The sequence below is a fragment of the Pan paniscus genome, chromosome 23 (genome assembly GCF_029289425.2).
Source record: "Pan paniscus chromosome 23, NHGRI_mPanPan1-v2.0_pri, whole genome shotgun sequence".
NCBI lineage: Eukaryota > Metazoa > Chordata > Mammalia > Primates > Hominidae > Pan > Pan paniscus.
The window spans coordinates 7,909,275-7,915,274 of NC_085927.1; the positions used below are offsets into that span (position 1 = coordinate 7,909,275).

Here is a 6,000-nt window from a genome sequence, read left to right on the forward strand (position 1 = left end):
GAGAACCTCCCAAAAGCTGTTTGGGACCACACTCTTTGAGCAAGGAGCATACCTTACGATGGAAGCTGTGCTTTAGTGGCAGATGACCATTTCCACTGCACAACATGCCATGCTTTAGCGGAAGATGACCGTTTCCACTGCACAACACTACAAGTGTTAACTGCCAGGCCGGTGTGAAATATGTTTAAGCACATAATCTATGTTACCAATGAAGGTCGTGGTTTAGACTTGGTGCACACAAACATTCCTGTCCCACAAGAACACAGCATGCTCTCTTCTCAGGTTCCATTCCAATCACGTAACAAATATGACTGCCTTTTTTGTCTTGGCATCAGAAAGATCAGAGGAAAATTTGCACCCAACTTAGACAACTCTAAGCTCTTATAACCTGCCTATATCTACAGGTCAGTTTATCTTATTTATGCATATTTCCTTCAACCTGAGTTTTCCTTATTTCTACTTTTCCTTTTTAATTCACAGACACCCATAAACTCAGAAAATACAGTGTAAAACAAAGTGAAGAACAAATAAACAACTCACCAGAGATTTATTCATTTCTTGTTGCTCTTGGAAACACCCAGAGGACACTGGAAACATAGCTGGGATGGAAGGCAAATGACGTGGATTAAGGAGAGAACTGGTGAGGTGTGGTCCCAGATTCTTCTGCCCAACACTCTAGACACATTACCTGGGAAAGCCCTCCTCCCTCCTGAAAAAGAAAAACTTCCCCATAGGAGAAGAGTCCTTCACGCCTCATTAGGGGCAGGAAAGACTCAAGATAAGGTACATCTACAAGTACATTAATTGGTAGACATTAGATGCACAATTTATTTTTGAATAAAAATATGTATTACCTACTAATTTAGTAACAATATTATCTAAAGATATCTAAAAATTTAATGCAAAGAAACATTATAAGTTCACTAAAGTAAGTGTTATAGAAATATACTGGGCTGTATTAACTATTTTCCTATTAATATGTAGATTCCACAAATAACTTCATATGAGTGTTCCCATGACAGTACATCTTGCTTTTCTATACCTCAACATCATGGAAAGTGCATCTTGCAAACCAGCAATTTTGGCCTACAATTACATTTTTTAAAATGTACATAATATGTATTTCCTACAGTACACCATTGTACTCATGTTTCCCAATAACACCTTTCCTTCTATCCAAGCCCTCATATTATGCTCTGACAATAAATTGGGCTTTTCCATCTGACTTGTCCAGTGAATGGACAATGGAAAATGTGATGCAAATATCCATTGGTTCTTCCCTTTTTGGACACAGTCATATTGTGAAGAGGTCTGGAGCTACCCTGTTGGAGACACAGGGCCTAGCCAAGAGTCACCACAAACCACCAGATTGTGAAGGAAACTATCTTAAACCAACCAGGCTCAGTCAAGGTACCAGGTGACTAAGGACTTTTTGTGATCCAGGCAACACAAATATATCAACTACCCAGCTGAACCCACCACACCAAAATGCAGATCCACAGAACTTCAAACAAATAAAATGGTGGTTGTTTTTTATAAGCCAGTAAGGTTTAATTAGTTCCTTAAACAGCAAGTATTAACTGTTACACCTAAGTGAACAGAATTCACTTCTGTGTTTTTAACAAAATTACGGAGGGGGAGAAAATTTACAAATTACAAATCAAATACAATCAATAGAACTTCACAATCTAATGCTAAATTTGGTGATGGACTAGGTTTAATATATCTCATACGCTGGGAAAAACGAGCTAAGGTTGAAGGAATGGGACTGTGTTTGGAGAGTATTTTAATCTTCTCAAGTATGAAAGGTCACTCCTGTACCCCAGACTACACTTTCAGGCCCCTTCAAATAAGAAATATTTCCTAGGTCCTTGCCTGTTCTTCTCAGCTGAATTCACCTCAACCTTCTGAAAGTTCATCCAAACCTTCTACTATCACCTAGTCTTTGCAAATCTTGTGCATTCTAGGGAGTAGAATTAATATTTCCTGAGCGAGGAAAACTGGGATCCTCACCTGTGACCTTTTTTCCTCCTCTGAAGCACCAGTGAGAGGTTAGACCAGACAGCTGTTCTTTCAAGTGCGCTTCTTATTCATAGGGAACCCTCCCTTTCAAACTTTGTAACACACAGTTAAGACTGAAGTACCCTTAAGGCTGAAGACCATTATCCACTACGCCATCTCCCTCGCGGAATCAGTGAGTTCTTCCCTGGAAACTAGGTCTCATATAAACTTCTGTAAATGCAACCCAGGAGGACTAGGCAGGTCACACAATGAAGGAGGGAACCAGAAATTTCACTTGCTAAAGAGACACCAGGAAACCCAACTAATACAAACGCCAAGTTTAAGACTAGAGGCACACGCGTTTCACACTACTCCTCTGGGAATGGGGAACGTCTCCCGAGAACTGTGTGTTAGCACTGGGACAGATGGGCAAACTGAGCGTCATGGGGTTGGTAACCGGGTCCCTCAGCGGCAGGACAGGAGCGCGGCCTGCAGACTCCTGGCCTAGGGCCACCGGCCTCGCCTACCCGCTCCTGCGCCTCTAGAACCCGCTTCACTGCCGGGACCCCACGCCTATCCTCCCAGCCCCCGCCACGTCCGCGGCCCGCACCTGCACTTCAGGCCCTGCCCTCCCGCGATGCACCCACGCGTCTGCTCCCACAACTAGGGGAACTGATCCGGCCCCCCGGGATCCCCCGAGGCCCACGGGTTCCTCTTCGCCCTCGCACCGACCCGCAGGGACATAGAACCAAGCCCCAAGCCGGCCCAGCTACAGGACCGCCTCTGTGTGCCCCACTTCCGGAGGAAAATGGCGGAGTGGGCCGGGCGGCGCAAGCGCAGAGAGAAAAGCTGGTTCCCAAAGTCCTTGATGGTAACATCATTGGAAGGTGACACTACATTTCCCATGAGGCTCTGTGGTCCCCCGTTAGGAACCCACGCCGGACATTCTGTTTAGCCCAGCAGTTGAGTCCAGTTACCCAGAGACCCGGACTTAATTGTTCTGGACTGGTCCCTACCCAGGTGACACAGATGTGGCATTCTGGTTCTTTATTAAATCCTGATTTCACAGCCTGGGACATTGTGAAAATAAAGGAGAAATTTCAATAGAGGCCAATTGGTCTATGCTATTAATGAGTAACATATTTTTTTTTTTTTTGAGACGGAGTCTCACTCTGTCGCCCAGGCTGGAGTGCAATAGTGCGATCTCGGCTCACTGCAACCTCCGCTTCCCGGGTTCAAGCGATTCTCCTGCCTCAGCCTCCTGAGTAGCAGGGATTACAGGCTCGCCGCCACGCTCGCCTAATTTTTGTATTTTTAGTAGAGACGGGTTTTCACCATGTTGGTCAGGATGGTCTCCAACTCCTGACCTCGTGATCTGCCCTCCTCGGCCTCCCAAAGTGCTGGAATTACAGGCGTGAGCCACTGCGCCCAGCCCTCAAGTCTATTTTTTATAGATGCATTCGAAAGTGTGAAAAAAATCATGTCTCTATTTTACTTTAAAATTTTAAAAACACGACTAATGAATATGGTAATTCTCTTCTAATCCGTTATCTTTTCTCTCACTAAACTAATTTGTGAGCCTTCAATTTACACAGTTAGAAAATATGTTCTAGTGCTAACAGGGTCATAAGACAGGTGCACTCCATAATCTTTGTGACAACTTACCCTTCCAGTGTCTGATAAATATTTGCCCGTAAACTCCCACGTTTCATCCATCCATCAATCAATCAAATCTCCCTATCTTTATTTATTTGTGAGAAAGACCTGAAATTTGTATCCTTCCCTGATTTCTGCCACAAACTAGGCAAGGCTTTCTGCCTAGGGGTTTCTCAGAGCCCTGGCTACCACCGAGGTTCCTAACAGGGAAACGCAGGCTTGAATGCTCAGGGTTGATGTGGGAGTGCGTGTGAAATGGGGGTGGGGTGAAAGGGCAGGGAACTTTGTAGGTGGGTAGATGGGGGTGTGAAGGGCTTTCAGGTAAGAGGCACGCATGAAACTGGGAGAGGCAGCGAAAGCACCTCAAGCCTCAGATCACCAGAAGATGCTCCCACCAGTGCCATGACAGTTTGCCAATGCCATGGCAGCACGGGAAGTCCCCAACCCTTGCCATGGAAACAGCTGGAAGTTACTGCCCATTTCTAGCTCTTTCTGAATAACCCGCTCCTTAATTAGCATGCCATTAAAAGTGAAATATAAAAAGGACTGCAAGCCACCCCTAGGCTGCTACTCTGGGAGCACAACCCACGGAGGGCTCCCTGCCCTGCAGGAGCAGACGCAGGGCTGTAACACCGCCAGTGCCTCCGTAGAGCTGCTTTCTTCCACTACAGGCTTGCTTTTGGATTCCTTCCTGAGCGATGCCAAGAACCTGCCCTTCCTCAGTGTGACTCTTGCCTAAAAGCTATCCCTGGTATTCTCTTTTCTAAGCATGACCTGACTTGTTCTTTCATCTCCTCTGATCTTGCAACTGGTCCTCAGTGACTCTATTCTGCAGATCCAGAAAACTCAACTTTAATCTTCCCAGAGCCCTGTTGTCTCCAATATTGGAATCTCTAGCCTTGTTTTCTCAGAAGCCTAGATTACAGACCTCTCTCTTGAACACCTATTGGTAAGGTATCTGGGGATCCTTTGAATATACGATGATTGACAGGGTATACATAGGGGAAATCAGTGCCTGACAATTCGCCTCCCAGGATATGGATTGTCATTCTCTCTCTTTGTGGTCCTCAGTCTCTTATACATTAAAGTAGAGATTGTAATACTCATTTGACTTGCAGATACCTCACCCTGAACCCACCTAATATAATGTAAAAGCCAAGAATGCAACCCAATTCCTCACCCCATGAAGGTAAATTCCTCAGAGCCAAGGAGAGAAGGCTCAGGGATGGTACCTGGGTGTTTCCAACACTAAACATGTATTGTAGTTTTTAGTGTTCAAGTTTAAGCTTCTTATGTTAAAGTTACCCCAGCTTTAATTCTATTGTAACAAGATTTATTTTTGTAATTCCATTTTTGGATTCTTGATTTCTTGGTAAAGAAATACAGTTATTTTTGTATACCAATCTTACATAGTGTTACATTCCTAAATTTGTTCATGAGTCCTAACACTTTTTAGTAAATTTCTTATGATTTTATAAATGCAAGATCATGTCATCTGTACATAAAGATAACTGTACTTCTTCCTTTCCAATCTAGATGCCATTTATTTATTTATGTTGCCAAGTTTTCCCAGCTACCACTGTTATCAAGTAAAAAGGTCTCACTGCCCAAAGCACTAGAAGCCGGTACCACGACACTGAGTTTTTGAGAAAAGAAAAGCTTTAAAGTCAAACCAAACCCTATGGGATACAGGCCAGGCGCAGTGGCTCATACCTGTAATCCCAGCACCTTGGGAGGCCAAGTCGGGCGGATCATGAGGTCAGGAGATCGAGACCATCCTGGCTAACACGGTGAAACCCTGTCTCTTATAAAAATAAAAAAAAACAAAAATTAGCCGGGCATGGTGGCGGGCACCTGTAGTCCCAGCTACTCGGGAGGCTGAGATGGCAGAATGGCATGAACCCAGAAGGCAGAACTTGTAGTAAACCAAGATTGTGCCACTGCACTCCAGCCTGAGCAACAGAGAGAGATTCTGTCTCAAAAAAAAAAAGACAAAAACAAAAAAACAAAAAACAAACCATGGGATACAGCAAAAACAGTACTAAGGAGTAAGTTTATAGCAAAAAGCATCTACATCAAAAAAGTAGAAAAACTTCAAATAAACAACCTAATAATGCATCTTAAGTAATTAGAAAAGCAAGAGCAAACCAAAACCAAAATTAGTAGAAGGAAACATAGCAAAGATCAGAGCAGAAATAAATGAAATTGAAATTGAAAAATATGAAATATCAATGAAATGAAAAGTTAATATTTTTTTAAAAGATCAACAAAATCAACAAACATTTAGCCAGACTAAGAGAAAAGAGAGAAGACTCAAATACATAAAACCACAGATTAAAAAGG

The 6,000-nt window shown here is 43.5% G+C and overlaps 1 long non-coding RNA gene across 1 annotated transcript in view; it reads right to left on the reverse strand.

Moving 5' to 3' along the window:
• The window catches only part of LOC134730168 (uncharacterized), a 67,446-nt gene extending 63,995 nt beyond the window's left edge, over nucleotides 1–3,451 (reverse strand). The window contains exons 1-2 of the long non-coding RNA XR_010111838.1: nucleotides 2,612–3,451; nucleotides 541–599 (exon numbers count right to left, since the gene is read on the reverse strand). This is a non-coding gene — a long non-coding RNA (uncharacterized LOC134730168). The remainder of the gene's footprint in view (nucleotides 1–540; nucleotides 600–2,611) is intronic.
• Between the last annotated feature and the right edge of the window lie 2,549 nt (nucleotides 3,452–6,000).